The sequence below is a fragment of the Symphalangus syndactylus genome, chromosome 9 (assembly GCF_028878055.3).
Source record: "Symphalangus syndactylus isolate Jambi chromosome 9, NHGRI_mSymSyn1-v2.1_pri, whole genome shotgun sequence".
NCBI lineage: Eukaryota > Metazoa > Chordata > Mammalia > Primates > Hylobatidae > Symphalangus > Symphalangus syndactylus.
The window spans coordinates 73,912,561-73,935,926 of record NC_072431.2 but is presented as its reverse complement, the minus strand read 5'-3'; the positions used below and the strand labels follow the sequence as shown (position 1 = coordinate 73,935,926).

The 23,366-nt window shown below is 44.6% G+C and overlaps 1 long non-coding RNA gene across 1 annotated transcript; it reads right to left on the bottom strand.

Annotated features, from left to right (window-relative positions):
* Window positions 1–1,653: 1,653 nt before the first annotated feature.
* On the bottom strand, window positions 1,654–2,622 carry LOC129489887 (uncharacterized). Its single transcript, XR_008660114.1, has 3 exons — window positions 2,552–2,622; window positions 1,932–2,041; window positions 1,654–1,679 (listed from the first exon to the last, which is right to left on the bottom strand). It is a non-coding gene; the product is annotated as an uncharacterized lncRNA (long non-coding RNA).
* Window positions 2,623–23,366: the final 20,744 nt, after the last annotated feature.

Sequence of the window (23,366 nt, the reverse complement as noted above, 5' to 3'; positions counted from 1 at the left end):
TGATATCTTTGTTTACTTAGAAAGACAACAAAAGCAACTGAAAGGCGATTTTAGAAATCTATTCAAGTGGGTAGGCAAAATTCTCAAGTGACCCTCAGGTTCCCACTTCAGTGCACACCTGCTGTGTAATCCTTTTCTCTTGAGTGTGACAAAATGCGTGACTGTGGTGGGACATTATTCATGTAATTATGTTACTAATGTATTGGCTTCCTGTTTATCATAAGAGAGATTATCTTGATTAGACTAAACTTAATCAGAGGTGTTTTTAAGAGAAAGAGCATATCATGGAAAAACACCATGATGTGCAGAAAACAGGGTTTGAGAGCAGAGAACTGGTTTGACCATAAATTTACCAGGGCGGAGTTTTTCCCCACCCTAGTAAGCCTGAGGGTACTACAGGAGACCAGGGCATATCTCAGCTCTTATCTCAACCGCATAAGACAGACATTCCCAGAGTGGATGTTTATAGACCGCCCCCCAGGAATGCATTCCTTTCCCAGGGTTTTAATTTTAATATTCCTTGCTAGGAAAAGAATTTAGTGATATCTCTCCTACTTGCATGTCCATTTATAGGCTCTCTGCAAGAAGAAAAATATGGCTCTTTTGCCCAACCCTGCAGGCAGTCAGACCTTATGGTTGTCTTCCCTTGTTCCCTAAAAATCACTGTTATTCTGTTCTTTTTCAAGGTGCACTGATTTCATATTGTTCAAACACACGTTTTACAATCAATTTGTACAGTTAACACAATTATCATAGTGTTCCTGAGGTGATGTACATCTGAAGCTTACGAAGATAACAGGATTAAGAGATTAAAGACAGGCATAAGAAATTATAAAAGTATTATTTAGGAATTGATAAATGTCCATATTAAAATGAAATCTTCACAATTTTTGTTCCTCTACCACGGCTCCAGCTGGTCCCTCCGTTTGGGGTTCCTGACTTCCCACAACAAGTCAGGAGTTCAATACTAGCATCGCCAACATGGTGAAACCCTGTCTCTACTAAAAATACAAAAAAATTAGCTGGGCATGGTGGTGCATGCCTGTAGTCCCAGCTATTCAGGAGGCTGAGTCAAGAGAATGACTTTAACCTTAAAGGTGAAGGTTGCAGTGAGCCAAGGTCACACCATTACACTCTAGCCTGGGTGACAGAGTAAGACTCCATCTGGGGAAAAAAGAAAAAGTAAAGAAATATGTCAGAATGCCCTTTGTTGACAGATCCCAGACAAGAGAGTCACATCACCTAATTGTTGGGGCCAATGATATGTCACAATTATCCATGTGGGCAGGGCCCAGAAAAAAAACGATAGTCAAATCACCTAAGTGCTGAGCTCATTGATATGTCACAAGTGTCTCTGTAGGCAGGCCGCATGTAGAAGAGGAGAATCACATCACTTAGGTGCTGGGTACAGTGTAATGTCACTATCTTTCTGAGAGCAGGGCCCAGGCACATGAGTCACACCTCTTTGGTTCCTGGCCCAGGTATCTGTCACAATTTTATTTGTGAACTGGGCCGTCTAGAGAGTCAAATTACTCACATGTTGGACAAAGTTATATGTCATAATAACACTGTGGAAAGGTCCAGGGATAAGTTCCACCATCCTGCACATGTCTTCACTCCAGGTAAAAGATTCATCATTGTGCTTGTAATTTGGTCCCAGGTATATGGCACAATACAACCTGTGGGGAGGGAGAGGCCAAAAAAGACACATCACTTGGGTGCTTGTCCAGAAATATGTCACAATCCCCCTTGTAGGCAGGACCCTGGCAGAAGAGTCGCATCTCCTGGCTGCTGGGCCCAGTGACATATCAAAATCCCCCCTGTAGGCAGAGCTTAGGCAAGAAAGGAGACTCACTTCACCTAAGTAATTAGCCTAGACAGGTGTCACAGTGGCCCCCATGGGCATGGCCAAGGTAGGAGAGTGACATCACCTTGCTGCTTTGCTCAGCAATGGCTCACAATCTCTCCAGTAGGCAGGAACCAGGCAAGAGGAGAATCACATCACCTAGGTGCTGGGCTAAGTGATCTGTTCCAATGCTTCCTGTAGGAAGAACTCAGTCAGGAGACTCACATTACCTGGGTGCAGTACCCAGCTAAATGTCACAGTGCACGCTAAGCGCAGAGCCAAGGCAGTAGAATGAAGTCACGTCACCTACATAATGAACCCAGAAATAAGTCACAATGCTCTTTGTAGGAAGGGAGCAGGCAGGGGAGTCACATCACCTCGGTGGATGCTGGTCATAATGAAATATAAAAATGCCCTTGAGAAGCAGAGCCCAGGAAGCAGTTTCACATTACTTAGGCGGGTGGTCCAGGTGTATGTCACAATTTTATCTGTGGACTGGGCCTAGGAAAGAGTCAAATCACTCAGGTTCTGGGCAAAGGTATATTTCCCAATCACACATTTGAGAATGTATAGAAATGAGTTTCACAGTTTCACACAAGCCCTGGCTTCGTGTACGAGAGGCAACCCCTCCTGTGAGTGGGGTTCAAGTAAAGGAGTTACAGTCTCAACAATGCACAAATCCATGCACAACAGCCCCAATCTCACCTGCAGATTGTGTTCCGATAGGGAACTCACAGCCTCACAGGTCTGCTGAATCATGGTTCCAGAGTCACCAAACCACCTGGAAACCAGATCCATATATGGGAGTAACAAATCCAACTTGCCACTGTTTTTATGTGTGAGATTAAGTGCCTCATTCGTAGGTTCTGTTTATGTGTAAGAATGAAGAGCCTACAAGTTCTGTTTATGTGTAAGAATGAAGAATGAAGAGCCTACAAGTTCTGTTTATGTGTAAGAATGAAGAGCATACAAGAGTCATAATCTCAGCTGTTAGCTAGGCCATGTTATCAAACTGTATCACTCTAGGGCTTCCTATGATAGTCCTGAGTGTTGTAATGTTCTATGAACTTTATACAAGTAGGAGACCCAGGACATTACCTATGGCCTAAGCCTGGCTACAAAAGTCAAAATATCTCCCACTGGCTGTGTCCAGGTAAGAGAGTCATCATTGTGCCTGTGAGCTGGGCCCAGCTATATGCCACAATTTCACCTGCCGGCAAGAACAAAACAGGAGAGTCACATCACCTGGGTGCTAGACCCAGTGATATGTCACAATGCCTACTGTAGGCAGGGCACAGGTAGGAAAGTCACATCATCTGAGTTCTTGGCTCAGCAGTATGTCACAATTCTTTCTGTAAGTAGGGCCCAGAGAGCAAGAAGAGTCACATTACCTAGCTGCTGAGCCTGGCAATGTCACAGTGCTCCCTGTTAGCAGGGCCCAGGAAAGAGCACAGAGTCATATCATACAGCTGATTGGCCCAGAAATTTGTCACAATCTTCACTGGTGGCAGGGCACAGGAAGAAAAGGAGAGTCACGTTACCTGGGTGATGGACCCAGCCAAATGTCACGAACTTGCCTGTAAGCAGGGTTCAGGCAGGACAAGAGAGTCACATTACCTAGGTTATGGGCCCAAGAGATTTCACAATTTCTACTGAGACCATGGTCCTGGAATGAGAGAAAAGTTATACCACTTCTGTGAGGTGTCCAGAGGTATGTCACAATGACCACTTTGGGCTTGCCCACACAGGAAATGGGAGTCATGTCACCTAGGTAATAAACCCAGAGTCACGTCACAATTTTTCCTGAAGGCAGGGCCAGGGCAGGAGAGTCAGATCACCTAGGTTCTTGGCCCAGCAATATGTCACAATCCTTTCTAAATGCACAAGCAGCAAAGAAGAGTCATATAACTTAGGTACTGGGCACAGAAATATGCCACAATCCTCAATGGAGGCCAAGATGAGGCAAGAAAGTAGAGTCACATCACACAGGTGATAAGTCCAAAGATATGTCACAATGCACCCTGTGGTAAGGCCCAGGCTGGAGAGTTACATCACCTAGGTACTTGACCCAGGTATATGTCACATTCCCAACTGTTGGCTGGGCCCAAGCAAATTAGTAAAATAAATTAGGTGCTATGTGAAAGTATATGCCACAATCACACCTGCGGGAAGGACCAGGAATAAATTTCACAATTCTACATATTTCCCAGCTTTAGGTCTGAGAGTCTACACTTTTCTGGTGAGTTGCATCCAAATACATGAGACAGAGTCTTAACACTGGACAGGATCCGTGCATGAGAGCTCCATCTCCACCTGCAAACAGAGTCCGCATAAGGTAGGCACAGCCTCACCAGGGTGCTGAATCTTGGTCTCGGAGTCACTATTTTATCTGTTGACCAGTACGTGAGTCAAACTTTCAACTTTTCATTGCCTCTGGGTGTGAGATTCAGAATCTCAACAGTGAGCTGTGTCTATATGAGATAGTGACCATCCTTATTTTTGGCTGGGTATCCACATGGAATTCACAGTTTCCTCTATGTTTTTGGCTCTGTTATGACACTCTTTGTACCATCTGAGGTCTTCACACGGCATGCTTGAGAGTGGAATTCTGCTCTGAGAACTTTATGTTTTTATGGATCCAAGATCTTACCTGTTACCCTAAGCCCAGGCAGAAGTCAACAGAATTTATCTTGTCTGGGTCCAGATATAAGAGTCATCACCATGTTTGTGAGCTGGGTCCAGAAATGAGTCACAATCTTACTTGTGGTCAGATCCATGTATGACAGTCACAATTTGAACCGTGAACTGTGTCCACAAGGCAAAGTCAGGACCTCACTAATGGGATCTCTCCCTGTGTATGGGTGGCAATTCTTACTGTCAGCTAGCTGTGCATATGAGAATTACTCAACTTTGTATTGGGCTGTGTTGACACTCTCTGTACCACCATAGGGCATTATACCGTACGCATGAGTGTTGTGATTTTTTGTGACCTTTGTACAATTAGAAACCCAGAACCATCCCCATTTTCCTAACCCTAACAATGAGACAACATCTCTTCTATTAGCTTGGTCCAAGTATAAGAGACAACACTGCCTGTGAGTTCGTCAAGAAATGACTTCCCCTTCGACCTGTGGCCAAATCCACATATGACAGTCATGATTCCAACTGCGGTCTGCATCCATATGTGAGATTTATAACCTCATCAGTGGGCTGTGTCTAAGTTTAAGAGTGATCATCCCATTGTTGGCTGGATGTGCCTATGAGAGTCACAATCTCACCTGCTTGTTGGACTGCGTTGTGACACAGCTCATAAAACTCATGGAATTTATAAAATATTTGTGTCATAATTTCTTGTGACCTTTTATAAGAAAACCCAGACCCTTACCTGTGTCCCTAACTCTAGTCAGGAGGGTAAAAAATCTGTTGTATTGGCTGGGTCTTTGTATGAGAGTCATCATCATGTCTGCTAACTGGGCCTGGGTATATGTAACAATTTCACTTCAGAGTGTGGATCAGGTAAAACAGTCATATCATCTGAATTCGGGGCCAGGGATATGTCAACATTCTCCTTGTGTGCAGTGCCGTGGCAGGAAAGCCACATCACCTGAGTGCTGGGCTTAGTGATATGTTACAACACATGCTGTGAACATAAGAGGATAGTCACATCACTTAGATGTTGGGCCCAGAAATGTCACAATTCCCACTGTAGGCATGGCCCAGGCAGGAGGGTAACATCATTTGGGTGCAGGATCCAGCGATATGTTACAATTCTTACTGGAAGCAGGACCCAGGCAGAAGGGAAGAGTAACATCACCTAGGTGATGGGTCTAAAAATATATTATGATTTCCCCTGTGGGCCACGTTCAGGCAGAAAAAGATGGTAACATAACCCAGGTGATAGACCCAGAGATATGTCCAAATTTCCCCTAAGAAAAGGGCCAAGAACAGGAGAGTAATATCACCAAGGTGTGGCCCAAATATATGTCACTGTCTCGTGTGTTTTATCCAGGCAAAATAATCAAATATCATGAGCTGGGCAAAGGTATATGTCACAATCACACCTGCAGGAATGTCCAGAGATTAGATTCATAATGTCACATTGGTCCCAACACCAGGTATGGGAGTAAACACTTGTGAGTTGGGTACAAGTTTGCAAGTCAGAATCTCAGTGGTGACCTGGATTCCTGCATGAGAGCCCCAAGACCACTGCAGACTTTTTCCTGGTAGAATAGTAACAGCCTCACACGTGTGCTGACTATATTAAAGTCATCATCTTTTTCTGTGGAACAGATTCACATATAAGAGTCACAGTTCCAACTTTTGACTGTCTCTGAGCATAAGATTCAGAAGCTCAGCAGTGACTGGGTTGTGTCCATATGGCAAAGTGACAATCCTGACTGTTGGCTGTGCCTATGAGAGTCACAATCCCATCTGTGTGCTGAGTCCTGTTAAGACACTCTCTGTGCCACTCAGGAACTTTATAAAATATGCATATGAGTGTTGTAATCTCTGACCTTTCTACAAGTAGAAGACCCAGTAAATTGCCTATTTCCATAAGACTATTTGGAAGAGTCAAAATATTTTCTATCGTCTTGGTCCAGGTAAGAGAGTCATCATTACGCCTGTGAGTTGGGCTTATGTATATGTCACAATCTCACATATGGGCAGGGACCAGGCAGAAGTTCACATCACCTGAATGCTAGGCAAGCAATATGCCAATATTTCCCATGTCAGCAGGGCCCAGGAGGAGAGTTACATCAACTGGGATCTTGACTCAGTAATATGAACAATTTCTTCTGTAGGCCGAGCCCAGGCAGGAAAAGAGAGTCATATCATGTAGGTGCTGGGCAAAGCAATATATCTCGATGTCTCAATGTCTCCTTTAATCTTGGCTTAGGCCAGGGAGCAGAGTCATGTCACCTAGTTTATGGGGCTCATTAATATGTCACAATCTTCGGTGGGGCTCAGCCCAGCTGGGAGTGTAGAGTCACAGCTCCTAGGTGATGAACCGAGAGATCTGTCACAATGCTTTCTATTAGTTGGGCCTAGAAAGAAGGGGAGAGTCACATCACCAGGTGATTGACCCAGAGATATGTAACAATTTCTCCTGAAAGCAGGGCCCAGGCAGGAGCAGCACATCATCTATGTAGCCCAAGTATATGTCACAATTTCAACCATTGGCTGGGCCCAGGCAAAAAAGTAAAAGCAGTCAGGTGCTAGGCAAAGGTAGATGTCACAATCACACTTGTAGAAAGATCCAGAAATAAAATTTCTAATCTTGCAAATGTCCCAGCTGGAGGTATGGGAGTCAACGCCTCTTGTGAGTTGAGTCTACGCATGCAATTCACAATCTCAACGGTGGACAGGATCCACACGTAAGAGCCTCAACTCCACCTGCACACAGTGTCTCAGTAGGGCAGAGACACTCTAAGAGGGGTGCTGAAGTTTTGTCCAAGAGCTGAGTTCAGGAGAATTGCTTGAACCTGGGAGGTGGAGGTTGCAGTGAGCAGAGATGGTGAGACTGCACTTCATCCTGGGTGACAGAGTGAATCTCACAGGTTTGAGACTGAGAACCTCAAAAATGGGCTGTATGCGTGTGTTGAGGGTGAAAATCCTAATCGTTGGCTAGGTGTACCTATGGGAGTCACAATTTCACATGTGCCCTGGCCCATTCCAACATCTTTGTACCACCCAAGGTCTTTATAAAATATGCATGAGCGTCCTAATAGTCTGTGACCTCTCTACCTGTAGAATACTCAGGAGCATACCTGTTGTAATAAGCCTAACTACAATTAAAATCTCTCTTATTGGCTGGGTCCACGTATGACAGCTATCATCAGGCCTGTGAGCTGGGCCTAGGTATATGTCACAATCCCATCAGTGGGCAGGAACCAGGTAGGTGAGTCACGTTACCTTGGTTCTGTACCAGGGATACGTCACAATACCCCTTAAGGGCAGGGCCCAAGAAATATAGTCATAGGCCAGGCATGCTTGTTCACCCCTGTAATCCTGGCACTTCGGGATGCTGAGGCGGGCAGATTGCCTGAGGTCAGGAGTTCGAGACCAGCTGGCCAATATGGTAAAAACCCCTTGTCTCCTAAAAATACAAAAATTAGCTGGGAGCGGTGGTGTGCGCCTGTAATCCCAGGTACTTGGGAGGCTGAGGCAGGAGAATCACTTGAATCTGGGAGGAGGTGGTGGTGAGCCAATATCGCCCCACTGTCCCACTCCAGCTTGGGTGACAAAGTCAGACTCTGTCTCAAAACAAATAAACAAAAAAAGAGAGAAAGAAATAGAGTCATAGACCAGCTTGGGCAACACTGGGAGACCTCGTCATTAAGAAAAATTTAAAAATTAAGCTGGGCATGGGGGCATGCTCTTGTAGTCCTAGCTATTGGGAGGCTGAGGTGGGAGGATCGCTTGAGTCTGGGAGGTTGAGGCTGCAGTGAGCTGAGATGGCACCACTGCTCTCCAGCCTGGATGACAGAGTGAGACTCTGTCTCAAGAAAAACAAAACAAAAAACAAAAAACCTTTTTCCTCCCAGTTAGGATCTGGTTTCCATCCTCCTAGTCACCCTTTCAGGTCTTTGCTTCCATGTAACCTGCTTGGGGTGGTGCTCCTCCCCCAACCTCGGTGTTCCTGTGGTACTGGGTACTTCCATTCATTCCATCCATAACAGGGGATGGTGGAATAAGGAAACCACCTTCACCTTCATTCCCAATTGCAAGACAAATGCTTGGGAGTAGGGTGGTCTTGATTTAAGGATTTAATCTGGTAGATCCTTACAAGCAGTGACAGCAAAGCCTTAGCCAAATCATCAGAAGTGCAAAAGGTCTACTCTGGAGATGGGGAAAATGGAATCCCTGTACATAAGAAAAAGGAGACACAGGGCTGGCTTGTGAGAAACAGGAACGAGGTAAGCCACTGAGAGATGGGACATTGGAAAAGACAGAAGAAAGAGAGTCAAGAAGGATGAAGGAGCTCTGAGAAGTGAGATGTTCAGTGCTACTGGGAAGAGGATAGAGGGGTGGCTCAAAGCCCCATTAGAATCATCTGCTGCTCCCACCAACACCACAGCGACTGGGTGTTTGTTCCAAGAATAGAACAGGGCTGAGTTCCAGATCCGGGCTGTCGTGGGACCTAACAGAGACCCTTCGTGGGGACAGCAAGAAGGTTCACTGACTGACCAAATTCAGAGGAAGGAGGAACCTGACCTTCAAAATCACTATGACCATCAGAATGACTTAGGAGATCAAAGAAATACTGGAGTGGGTGTGAGACCTTTAACAAATGTGTGCACTCAAGCAGTGCAGAGACAAACCTCCCAGTGGGTAATCAGAATTCAGACCCCACCTCTAGAGAGCTTTCTCTGGCCAGCAGCAGAGGAGGAAGTCAGAGATTCAAAGTAGGCTGGAGATGCGATGCACTTTTGCTGACTTTGAAGATGGAGGGGGCAAATTGAGTAAAATGTGGGGGGACATCTACTTACAGAGAGTGGGTCCTAGCTAGCAGCGAGCAAGGGAACAAGGATCCCAGTCCTACAACCACGAGGAATTGGAAACTGGCAACAACCAGAATGGGTTTAGAAATGGGTTCTTCCCAGCACCTCTAGATGAGAGCCCAGACTGGTTGATACTCTGACTTTAGCGTTTTGAAAACCAAAGCAGAGAGCCCAACGGAGTCTTCTGGACCCTGAACCATAAGTTCTACAGAACTATGAGCTAGTAAATGGGTGTGTTCTAAGCCACTACATTTGTGGGGACTTGTTATGGAGCAATAGAAGACTAATATACCTCTCATGTCCTGCCCAGTGGTGACCTCAGCAGCACTTTCTAAGTCTAGGGGATTCATGTAATATACTTTTTTTTTTTCGAGACAGAGTCTCTCTCTGTCACCCAGGCTGGAGTGCTATGGCACAATCTCAGCTCACTGAAACCTCTACCTCCAGGGTTCAAGCGATTCTTGTGCCTCAGCCTCTTGAGTAGCTGGGACTACAGGCATGTGCCACCAGGCCTGGCTAATTTTTGTATTTTTTCTAGAGACAGGGTTTCGCCATGTTGGCCAGGCTGGTCTTGAACTCCTGACCTCAGGTGATTCACCTGCTTCAGCCTCCCAAAGTGCTGGGATTACAGGTGTAAGCCACTGAGCCCAGCCATATCAACTTTTTAAATTATAATTTAATAAAATGAGAAATCAATAGCCAAAGAAAAATTTAAAAAGTCACAAATATGTGGATAGTAAACAACATGTTCCTGAACAACCCATGGGTCAAAGAGAAAAACCAAAGGAAATCAGAAAGTATATTGACAAAAAAAGAAAATAGAAACAACATATGATAACTTCTGAGATACAAAAATAAAAAAGACAAACCCACAAAACAGTTCTAAAACAGAAATTTGTAGTACTATATTGCTATATTAAGAAAAAGGAAAAGATGTCAAATAAAAAACATAACTTTAATCCACAAAATACTCAAAAAAGAACAACTAAATAATCCCAGCATTAGCATAACAAAAAAAAAATAGGCCAGGCTAGGAGGCTCATGCCTGTAATCCCAGCACTTTGAAAGGCCGAGGTGTGTGGATCACCTAAGGTCAGGAGATCAAGACCAGGCTGCCCAAAATGGTGAAACCCCGTCTCTACTGAAACTACAAAAATTAGCCGGGCCTGGTGGCACGAGCCTGTAATTCCAGCTACTCGGGAGGCTGAGGCAGAAGCATCGCTGGAACCTGAGAGGTGGAGGTTGCCATGAGGCGAGATCACGCCACTGCACTCCAGCCTGGGCGACAAGAGTGAAACTCCATGAAGAAGAAAGGAAGAAAGAAAGAAAGAAAGAGAAGAAAGAAAGAAAGAGAAGAAAGAAAGAAAGAAAGAAAGAAGAAAGAAGAAAGAAAGAAAGAGAGAGAGAGAAAAAAGGAAAGAGAGAGAGAGAAAGAAGGAAAGAGAGAGAGAGAGAGGAAGGAAAGAAGAAAAAGGAATAAAAATTAGAGCAGAGATGTTCTCCCTCATAGGTGGGAATTGAACAATGAGAGCACATGGACACAGGAAGGGGAACATCACACTCCGGGGACTGTTGTGGGGTGGGGGGAGGGGGGAGGGACAGCATTAGGAGATATACCTAATGCTAAATGACGAGTTAATGGGTGCAGCACACCAACATGGCACATGGATACATATGCAACAAACCTGCACATTGTGCACATGTACCCTAAAACTTAAAGTATAATAATAATAATAATAAATGAAATACAAAGATAAGGTGCAAAAAAAAATTAGAAAAGAGATAGATTTCATAGATACTTAAAAGACACAAAAAAGATAAGAAGCAGAGAAAGAATTTACATATAAAAGGTATTTAAATAAAAAAAATTTCTTTTTTAAAAAAGAAGAGGCCGGGCGCAGTGCCTCACACCTGTAATCCCAACACTGTGGGAGGCCAAGGTGGGTGGATCATGAGGTCAGGAGTTCGAGACCAGCCTGACCAACATGGTGAAACCCTGTCTCTCCTAAAAATACAAAAATTAGCCAGGTGTGGTGGCTTACACCTGTAATCCCAACTACTCGGGAGGCTGAGGCAGGAGAATTGCTTGAACTCAGTAGGCAGAAGTTGCAGTGAGCTGAGATTGAGCCGTTGTACTCCAGCCTGGGCAACAGGATGAGACTCTGTCAAAAAAAAAAAGGAGTAAATTCTTTTTTTAATTTTTAAGTTGAATGATTGTCTTATTTTTATTTTGTATTTATGCTTACAATAAGCAGACCCAAAAAATTTATCCTGAACTCATCATCATTTGAGTTCCAGTAGGGTTTGTATTTAGGCACCAGAGGTGTGGTTTTGAGTTTGTGAAAGAGATTTTGTGGAAAAAAAAAAAAAAAGGCAGAATAAGAGAACCTGATATAAAAAGTCTATGGGGGCAGGGCACGGTGCCTCACTCCTGTAATCCCAGCACTTTCTGGAGGCTGAGGTGGGTGGATCACCTAAGGTCAGGAGTTTGAGACCAGCCTGGCCAAAATGGCGAAAACCTGTCTCTTAAAAATACAAAAATTAGCCAGGTGCAGTGGCACGCACTTGTAATTCCAGCTGCTTGGGAGACTGAAGCAGAATCATCATTCAAACCCAGGAGGCAGAGGTTGCCGTGAGCCAAGATCCTGTCACTGCACTCCAGCCTGGGTGACAAGAGTGAAACTAGGGAAGGAAGGGAAGGGAAGGGGAGGGGAGGGGAGGGGAAGAAAAAGAAAGAAAGAGAAAGAAAGAAAAAAGGAGAGAAAGAAAAAAGAAAAAGAAAGAAGAAGAAAAAGAGAGAAAGAAAGAAAAAGAAAAGAAAGAAAGGAAAGAAAGGAAGAAAGAAAGAAAGGAAAGGAAGAAAGAAAGAAAGAAAAGAAAGAAAGAAAAGAAAGAAAGAAAGAGAAAGAAAGAAAGAAACCTATGGGTAGGGAACAGTACACAGTTGGTGAAAAGACTGGTTAGGGCTACAGAGACTGGTCCAGGCAAGATAGCTCTGACTTATAAATGTGTGCATGCAGGCAGATGGGAGGGATGGATGACCCAGAATCCTAGGCTAGTGGAGAAAACGGGTCACTGATGCAGATTCAAGATCTGGGCATAAAAAGAAGCCATGAATCCTCTGGGCACTTACGTAGCCTATAGGTGGAAAACTCTAGAAGCAGAAGTAATCTCAGCACAATTTCTGAAGGTGAAGCCTTGTCATGGGAGGAGTGTAGCTACATCACTGCCCAGTGTGCATGGGTGTGAGTGTGCAGGAATCACTTTCTAGCAGCAAGGTAGGGAGAGGAGTCTGCCCTCAGAACTGCTTTCCTTTGAGTTCTCAGTTCCCCCTGAACCCGGATGAGACATGGAATCACAGGACAATTCACAGTGCAACAGCTTGTATGCTGAAGAATAGAGTCTCCATTCCCCAAAAGACTCACAGTCTCCCTCCAGCCAAGGCTGCAGTGATGTCTTTCTTTTTAGGCGAAATACACGGCATTTGCTGACACCAGCCAACTCTTCAAAACCAACTGGGTGTTCAACAACTCAATTCTGACAGAATCAAGAGTCACCATGGACCCGACCACATCAGGACTCAGTTCCTCAATACAGTCCCCAATGCACACACCAGTGACAGGCACCATGGGCCCATCTACGCCTATAAGCTGCTATCTATAAATTATGGGCTTTTTTAAACTTCTCCCTGAAGTTTAATAATTTGATAAAACTACTCATAAATTTGATAGAACTTTACCAGGTTATTATAAATAATATAATTCAGAAAATACCAATTGGAAAAAAATGTATAGGGCACAGAAAAGTGGGAGAGAAAGACGGGGTGGATGGTTAGTCCTGGTAAATAGCTACAATTAAGAAAACTCTCTAATGCTTTGTGTTCTGTAAGAACCACTTACTGCAAAGAAAGATCCTTACCATTATGACTGATGGGCAGGATCATTACCATTGTTCTTCATACACAATTAAATAATTTTGTCTTCAGGGTTCACAAGAAAATACCCGTTGAGCAAACTTTGCTTAAGTTTTTATCTTTCCCCCAGACCCCTGGACTCTGCTCCACCTCCAGTCTGAGCAAACATACAACCCCTCTTCATGTCCCTCCCAAGAACAGGCTGACTTCAGGGTGCAACATTCCCTATTGCATTGATTTTTCCACCCTCCATTCTGCCTTCCTCTCCCACCTTCTTTCTAATCTTTCTTGCTCCTCCATGTGAACGACAGCCCTTTTCAGCCTAACTTTGAGACGTATGTAGATATTATGTTTGGTGCTTCCCCCATTGCAACACTATTAATTTTATTTGAAACAGAGTCTCACTCACTCCAGGCTGGAGTACAGGGGTACGATCTCTGCTCATTGCACCCTGTGCCTCCACGGTTCAAGCGATTCTCCTGCCTTCGCCTACTGAGTAGCTGGGATTACAGGCGCCCACCACCACACCTAGCTAATTTTTGTATTCTTAGTAGAGACAGGGTTTCACTATGTTGACCAGACTGGTCCTGAACACCTGACCTCAAGTGATCCACCTGCCTTGGCCTCCCAAAGTGCTGGGATTATAGGCATGAGCCACTGTGCCCAGCCACAACACTATTTTAGAATAAAGTTATTTCATACCTACATATAAATTTATTTTATTTGACAATATCTAAAAACAGCCCCAAAACAATAACAATTACATCCTGACAGAGGACCTCAAAACCCTCCTCCCATCTCGACTCTCACTGCACCTGCCCATAGATCCCCACAGTTGAGATGGTGACATATACTTTGACCCAGCTTACAGGCATTACACATAGGCCCAGCCAAAGAGAGAGATTTTGACTCTCATAGATAGGCCTAGGGCAATGGGTAAGGTCCTGGGTCTTCTACTTGTATGAAGATCACAAAGGATTATGACACCCACGCATATCCAATAAATCCCATGGGTGGTACAGACAGTCTCATAACAGGGCCCAGAACACAGGTGAGATTGAGAGTCTTGTATGAACACACAGCCAAAAGTAGAAATTGTCACATGCCATGTGTACACAGCTCATGATTGAGGTTCTGAATCTCAAACCCAGGGGCAGTTAAGAGTTGTAATTGTGACTCTCATATACAGATCCAGTCCACAGGTGAAGTGGGGACACTCCAACCAGGATTCAGCACACCATTGAGGTTGTGACACCCCTACTGGGACACAGCTTGGAGAAGGGATTGGGGCTCTCATGAGAGGAAGCAATCCACTGTTGAGATTGTGACTCATGTACTTGGGCCTAAGTCTCAGGAGTTGTTGACTCTTACACCTGCAGTGGGAAAATGTGTTGAATTGGGAGTCTCATTCCTGGGTCTTCCTGCACGTGTCATTGTGACATGCACTTCTACCTAGAACCTTAGTAATTTGATAGTCCTTCTGGTCTCAACACACAGATATCCTGTGACTTATACCTGGGCCAAGCACCTAGGTGATGTGACTAATTTGTCTGGCCACTTCCTTCAAAGGAATTGTAATATATCTCTTTACTGAGCACCTAGGTGATGTAAATCTTCTTTCCTGCCTGGACCCTGCCCACAGGTAAGGTTATGACATATCACCAAGCCTAGCACTTAATGATGTGACTGTCCTATCTTGTTTGTGCCCTGCCCTGAAGAAGCATTGTGACATTACTGGCCTAAGTAAAAAGGTAATTCAGGTCTTCTGCCTGGGACATGTGCACAGGGGGGGATTGTGAAATATTTCTTGGCTTGTCAACATGATGATGTGATTCTCCTCTTTTGCCTGGAACTGTTTTACAGTTGTCATCACAACATATTGCTGGGCCCAGTACTGGGTGAAGTTACCCTTCCCCCAGGGCCCAGCCCACAAGTGGCATTGTGGCATCTCTCTAGGCCCATCGCCTACGTGATGTGACTCTATTCTTCTAACTGGACACTTTCCACAAAAGAAATTGTGACATATAGCTGGACCCAGCTCCCTGGTGATGTAACTGTCCTGTATTGGCCCTGTGCAAAGGGTGCATTGTGATATATTGCTTGGCCAAGTAGCTAGGTGATATGACTCTCCTGAATGGGCCCTGCTCTCAGAGAGGATTTTCACCCATCACTTGGCCAATCATAAAGGTGATGTGTCTCTCCTCTGTTGCCTGGACTCTTCCCAAAGTAAGAATTATGGCATATCACTTACCCAGCACCCAGGTGATATGACTCTTATGTCTGGTTCCTGCCCACAGGTGAAATTGTGACACATACATGGTCACAGCTCAAAGGTGAGATGATGACTCTCATACTTGGATCCAGCTAAGAGAACAGATTTTAACTCTGATATCTAGGCTTAGGGCAACAGGCAAGGTCCTGGGTCTCCTACTTAAATAAAGGACATAGTGTGTTATGATACTGAGGCATATTGTATGAAGACTGCATGTGATACAGTGTCATAACAGGACCCAGAACAAAAGTGACATTGTGACTCTCATATGCACATCCAGCTGATAGAATTGTCACCCTCACACACAGTCAGTGGTCATTGGTGAGGTCCTAAATCTTACACGTAAATGCAATCCAGACTTGCAATTGTGACTGTCATATGTCGATGCAGCCACAGGTGAGACAGTGACTCATTTTTGAACCCAGCTCACAGGAACAGTAATGGAACTAATACCTGGACCCAGTCAATAGCAGAAATTCACAATCTGGGACATTTTCCAGCTAAAGGTATAAGAGTCAACACCTCTTGTGGATTGAGTTCAACTATGTAAGTCAATCACAACAGTGGACTAAATCAATGCATGAGAGCCCAAATCTCACCAACAGACTGCGTTTTGATAGGGGAAGCACAGCCCCCAGGTGTTCTAAATCCTGAACTTGGTGTTATCGTCTCATCTGTCGATTGGATTGATGTATGAGATTCACAATTCCAACTCTACTGGCTCTTGGTGTGTGATTCAGAACCTTAACAGTAGGTTCTGTTAATGTGGAAGGGTGATAAATCCTTACTTTTGTCTGAGTTTGCATACAACAGTCACAATTTTCCCTGTGTGCTGGGCTCTATTGTGGCACTCTGTAGCACTTGAGGGCTTCATACAATGTGCATGCAAGTCATAGTAGTCTGTGACCATCCTACAAGTTGAAGACCCAGAATCTTAGTTTTTGCCCTAAGACTAACTACAAGAGTCAAAATATCTTCAGGTATGAGTCATCATTCTACCTGTAAGCTGTGCCCATGTGTATTTCCCAATCCCAACTGCGGAGACAGACCAGGCACAATGGTTGCATCACCTGGGTGCTGGCCAGAGATATGTCAAAATTACCACTTTGAGCAGGGTCAAAATCTGCCCTTAGTGCAGGGGCAATTCAGGAGGGTCATATCACCTAGGTGGTGGGCCCAGCGATATGTCACAATACCCCCTATGGGCAGGGCCAAGGCAATACAGTTACATCGCCTAGAAGCTGGGGCCAGTGATATGTCACAATGCCTCTTGCGGGCAGGGTTCAGGCGGGAAAGAAGAGTCACATCACCTAGGTGATGGGTCTAGAGATATTTCACAATGCGTTCTGTAATAAGAACCCAGGATAAAGAGTTATATCATCTGGGTTAAAGGTCCAGTGATAGGTCACAATCCCAACTAAGGACAGAACCCAGGCCAAAAAACAGACTCACTTCACTTTGATGATTGGCCCAGAGATATATTGTAATTTCTTCTGGGGGCAGGGCTCATGCAGAAGAGGAACATAAATTTTGTGCCTGGCCCAGGTATATGTTACAATCTCAACTGTACACTGGGCCCAGACAATAGAGTAAAATTAATCAGATGCTGGGAAAAGGTACATGTCACAATCACACCTGCAGAAAGGTTTAAGGATAAGATTTAAAACCCCACAAATGTGTTGGCTTCACTTATGACAGTCAACATATCTTGGGATATGTGTTTAAGTACTTGAGTCACAACCTCAACAGTGCACTGGCTCTGTGCATAAGGCCCAAACCCCACTTATAAACAGTGTCCCAGTAGGGGAGTCACAGCCTCACAGGGTTGCTGAATCTTGGTGTGAGAGTCACCGTTCTACCTGTGGACTGCATTCACTTCTGAAAGTCACAATTCCAACTTTTGACTGCCTCTGAGTGTGAGATTCAGGACATTTTACGAAGGCTGTGTTCATGTGAGAGGGTGACAATTCTTACTGTTAGCCAGGTATGCATATGAGAGTCCGAATCTCACCTGTTTGCCAGTCCCTGTTATGACACTGTACCACCTGCGGGTTTTATATGGCACATGTGAGACTCACAATCTGCTTCGAGACCTTTGTGCTTGCCCAGGCTTTTGTTACAATCCCAAATGTAGGATCACGCCCATTGCCCTAAGCCCAGGCATGACAGTCAACATCTCTCCAATTTTTAGGTCCAGGTAAGGGAGTCATTTTTGTTCCTATAATCTGGTTACAGAAATTGGTCAATATCCTTCCTGTGGCCCAATCCACATGTGACAGGCATGATCCAACTGTTGACTGTATCTGTCAGTGAGATTCAGGAAATATTTTGCTCTCTCCCTAAGTAAAGGTGACAATTTTAACAGTCAGCTGAATGTGCATACAATACTCACAACCTCAGTGTTGTGCTGGGTCCTATTATAACACTCTCTGTCCCATCTGAGGGCTTTAGACAATATGCATGTGTGTTGTAATCATCTGTGATTTTTTTTTTTAAGTAGAAAAGCCAGAATTTTATTTTTTGGCCTAAACCCGGCTATGAGAGTCAACACTTCTCCTATTAGCAGGGTCCGGGTATAAGAGTCATCGCTGGATCTGTAAGCTGGGTCCAGCTATGACTCACCACCTGACCTTTGGCCAGATCCACATTGCATGGTCAGTATTCTAGCTGTGTATTGTGTTGTCATATGAGAGTTAGGACCTCACCAGTAAGTTTTGTCAGTGTGTGAGGGAGACAATTTTGTCAGCTGGGTGTGCCCATAAGAGTCACAGTTTTACCTCTGTGCTGGACCCTGATATGACACTCTTTATATCACCCAAAGACTTTACAGAATATGCATGAGTGTGATATATTGTGTGATCTTTGCACATGTAGAAGGCCCAGATCATTACCTGTTTGTCTAAGCCTAGCTGGAAGAATTAAAATCTCTTCTATTGGCTGGGTTCACATATGCGAGCCTTCATTATACCTGTCAGCTGGGCCTAATGTGTGACCATCCCACCTGTGGGCAGAGACTAGGAGGGAGAGTCGCATCAACTAGGTGCTGGGCCAGCAATATGTCAATATTTTTACTATGGGCAGGGTCTTGGCAATAAAAGTCACATCTCCTGGGTGCTAGGAAAAGCAATATGTCACAATCCACCCTGTAAACATGTTCCAGGTAGAAGACAGTCACATCATCTAGGTGATGGGCCCAGTGATATGTAACCATTGCTCCTGTAAACAGATTCAAGGCAAAAAAGAGTCACATAACAAAGGTGATGGGCCTAAAGATATCTCACAGTAACCCCTGTGGACTGGCCCAGGCAGAAAGGGAGAGTCACATCGCCTAGGTGATTGGCTCAGAAATATGTCACAATACCCCAGGAGGGCAAAGCCCAGGCAGGAAAGTCACATTATCTAGGCGCTCAATCTAAGTATATTTCACAATCTAAACTGAAGGTGGGGCCTAGGCAAAAGAGAAAAATCAGTCAGATACTGAGTGAAGGTATATGTCACAATCACGTCTGTGAAAAAGTCCAGAGATAAAATTTACAATCTCTCACATGCCCAACTTCAGGATCAGAGTCAATACCTCCTGTGAGTTACACACAAAATGCATATTGTGGCACCTCCTCTGTTTTTTCCAAGGAGTTCCAGGCTGTTAGAGCTTGAATATCTGCAATTAATTACATTGACTTTTGGGCCAGACACGGTGGCTCAAGCCTGTAATCCCAGCACTTTGGGAGTCTGAGGCAGGCAGATCATGAGGTCAGGAGTTGGAGGACAGCCTGACCAATATGGTGAAACTTGGTCTCTACTAAAAATGCAAAAATTAGTCAGGTGTGGTGGGCACCTGCAATGTCAGCTACTTGGGAGGCTGAGGAAGGAGAATTGCTTGATCCCGGTAGGCGGAGGTTGCAGTGAGCCAAGATTGTGCCACTGCACTCCAGCCTGATGACAGAGCGAGACTCCATCTCACAAAAGAATAATAATAGTAATAATAATTAAGCTGACTTTTAACCGTGATGCTCTTTTTAAAAAAAATTATTTAATTCTCTAATTACTTGACTTTAGCCATGCCAAACTGCCAATATTTCTGACTTTTGAACTTTACTAACATAACCTCCCAGGTGAAATCAATGTTATATTTTTGTTTGTTTGTTTGTTTGTTTTGTGGCAGATTCTCTCTCTGTTGCCCAGCTGGAGTGCAGTGGCCAAATGCGGCTCACTGTAACCTCAGCCTCCTGAAACCAATAAGCTCTAACTACGGTTATGAACCTAAACACAAGTGTACAAGGTATTTTCAAAAAGATGGCAAGCACTTTTTACAAAATCTAGAATCTTCAAAGGTAGCTCAGAGAAAGGAAAATTCAGGATGGTTCATGGAGGGAAAGCAAATCTGCAAATATTCACGCAGATATCAAATCACAAACGACTCATTTCCTAAGCCAGAAATTGAACCTGAACTCAGGCTGCCACCGTGAGACAGCAAAGCCCAGCTACTGAGCTACAGCACTGAGCAGTCTTCATTGGAGTCTCCCAGAAGAAGCCTCCAGCAGCCAGTTTTGAGCTTGCAAAGGTTGTTTACTGCTTAAGATCATTTTTAGGGTTAACTATAACATAAAGTTCAAAATTTCTGTATGCTTGATGGTAGAAACAAAGAGAAAATACTGCCACATGGCTACAAGGTCAAGCTCCCAAGAACATAAAACAAGAGGGAAACTTCATCCATTTTGTTGTTGTTTGTTTCAGGGACTTCTTTTTTGTTTCTTTTTTTTTTTTTTTTTTAGCTTTTTGAGACAGAGTCTCGCTCTGTCTCCCAAACTGGAGTGCAGTGGTGCAATCTTGGCTTACTGCAACCTATGCTTCCCAAGTTCAAGCAGTTCTCCCTGCCCCAGTCTCCTGAGTAACTGGGACTACAGGCACCCGCCACCACCCTGGCTAATTTTCGTATTTTTAGTAGAGACAAGGTTTTGCTATGTTGGCCAGGCTGGTCTTGAACCCCCACCTCAGGTGATCCACCTGCTTTGGCCTCCCAAGGTTCTAGGATTACAAGCATGAGTCACCATGCCCGGCCTGTTTCAGGGACTTCTGACTAGAAGTTTCAACATGTGATCTTTGGGAAAGATGGTGGCCCAGAGTAACAGAAAAGATAGGAAAGAGAGAGAGAGAGAGAAAGCATTGCTTATGGTAGGGCAGGAAAGTCGAGGAGCTCAGGAAAACTAGAGAAAGACCCACCCATTGAATCAAAAGTTTAGGTGGCCGCTTGTTGGTTGTGAAAGAATCTTTTTTGGCAGTCCCATCTGCTCTCAAGATTCCCACTTTAGGGAGGAAAAAGCTCCCCTTGTTCCATGATCCTATACTCGTCTAATTCTGTCAGCCACAGCCATCAGCAAAAAATGCAAGGCAGATTAATCCAAAGACAAAGCCCGGCATGGTGGCTCATGCCTGTAATCCCAGTACTTTGGGAGGCCGAGGTGGTGGATCAGCTGAGATCAGGAGTTTGAGGCCAGCCTGGCCAACATGGTGAAACCCTGTCTCTACTAAAAGTACAAAAATTATCTGGGTGTGGTGGTGGGTGCCTGTAATCCCAGCTACTCAGGAGGCTGAGGCAGGAGAATCGCTTGAACCTGGGAGGCAGTGGTTGCAGTGAGCCAAGATCTCGCGATTGCACTCCAGCCTGGGCAACAAGAGACTCTGTCTCAAAACAAACAAACAAACACAAAGACAATCGTGGTTAACATTCCATAATGCCAAATCTAATCTTAGCTGAGAGGGACTTTACTGCGAGGGGTCTCTCACCCCCTAAAGCTTAGGAAAGACTCTAACTTTTCGAAGTTGCACCTCAAACACAAGTTTCGTCAAGTGTTCTTGCCTTTTATTAAAAGGGACCTTTTATCTTATCTGTCTTAGGAGACACTCTAACTCCCCTAAATTGGGCTATTAACCCAATCCCATTCTTTACCCGGGTGTGCCACCACTTACAAAAAGCCAATTGGCGATTCAGTCTATTTCCTTTGGGTTGGGGGTTTCCTTAGTATCATCCTTTTGTGATTCATTGAAAAGAACATTCCAGAAATGGTCCCAATCCAGAACTGAAGAGTGGGTTCTTGGATCTCGTACAAGAAAGAATGCAGAGCTGGGGGTGGTGGCTCATGGCTGTAACCCCAGCACTTTGGAGGCAAAAGTGGGCGGATCACTTGAGGTCAGAAGTTTGAGACCAGTCTGGCCAACATGGTGAAACCCCATCTCTACTAAAAATACAAAAATTAGCCGGGTATGGTGGCGTGCACCTGTAATCCCAGCTCCTCCAGAGGCTGAGGCAGGAGAATCTCTTGAACCTAGGAGGCAGAGGTTGCAGTGAGCCGAGATGGTGCCACTGCACTCCAGCCTGGGTGACTGAGCAGGACTCTGTTGAAAGAAAGAAAAGAAAGAAAAAGAAAGAAAAAGAAAGAAAAAGGAAGGAAGGAAGGAAGGAAGGGAGGAAGGAAGGAAGGAAGGAAGGGATTTTTGGCGAGTCTGCAGTGCAAAGCGAAAGCAAATTTATTAGGAAAGTAAAGGAATAAAAGAATAGCTACTCCTTAGACATAGCAGCAGTGTGGGCTGCTCAACTAAAAATACTTACAGTTATTTCTTGATTATATGCTAAACAAGGGGTGGATTATTGATGAGTTTTGCAAGAAAGGGATGGGCAATTCCCAGAACTGAGTGTTTCTCTTCTTTTTAGAGCGTGTAAGGTCACTTTCTGATGTGCCATGGCATTTGTTAACTGTCATGGCGCTGGTGGGAATGTCTTTCGCGTGCTAATGCCTTATAATTAGCGTGTAACGATCTGTGAGGACAATCAGAGGTCACCTTCATTCCCATCTTGGTTTTGGTGGATTTTTGTGGCTTCTCTACTGCAAACTGTTTTATCAGCAAGGTCTTTGTGTACTGTATCTTGTGCCAATCTCCTATTTATCCTGTGTTTTAGAATGCCTGACCTCATGGAAATGTAGTCCTGTAGGTCTCAGCCCCATTTCACCCAGCACCTATTTCAGATGCAGTTGCTCTGGTTCAAACGCCTCTGACATGGCCACAGAGTGCTGGAATGTGGCTGGTCTGAACTGCAATATGCTAGAAAGGTAAAATACAAGGTTACATTAAAATATTTAGCTTTAAAAATGTATATGCTTTATTAACCCTTACATACTAATCACATATTAAAATAATATTTTGGATCTATTGGACTGATTAAATTGTTACAATCAATTTCACTTGTTATTCCACCTGTTTCCTTCTTTTTAATTTTGAGACAGAGTCGCTCTGTCACCAGGCTATAGTGCGGTGGCACGATCTCAGCTCACTGCAACCTCTGCCTCCTGGGTTCAGGCGATTCTCCTGCCTCAGCCTCCCAAATAGCTGGGATTACAAGTGTCTGTCACCATGCTTGGCTAATTTTTGTATTTTTAGTAGAGACAAGGTTTTGCCATGTTAGCCAGGCTGATCTCAAACTCCTGACTTCAGGTGGTCTGCCACCTTGGCCTCTGAAAGTGCAGGGATTACAACCGTGAGCCACTGCGCCCGGCCCTACTTTTTTTTTTTTTTTTTTTTTTTTTTTTTTTACTTTTTAGTATTTGGCTACTAGAAAATTCAAAATTTACGGCCGGGCGCGGTGGCTCACGCCTGTAATCCCAGCACTTTGGGAGGCCGAGGCGGGCGGATCACGAGGTCAGGAGATCGAGACCATCCTGGCTAACACGGTGAAACCCCATCTCTACTGAAAAATACAAAAAAATTAGCCGGGCGAGGTGGCGGGCGCCTGTAGTCCCAGCTACGCGGGAGGCTGAGGCAGGAGAATGGCGTGAACCC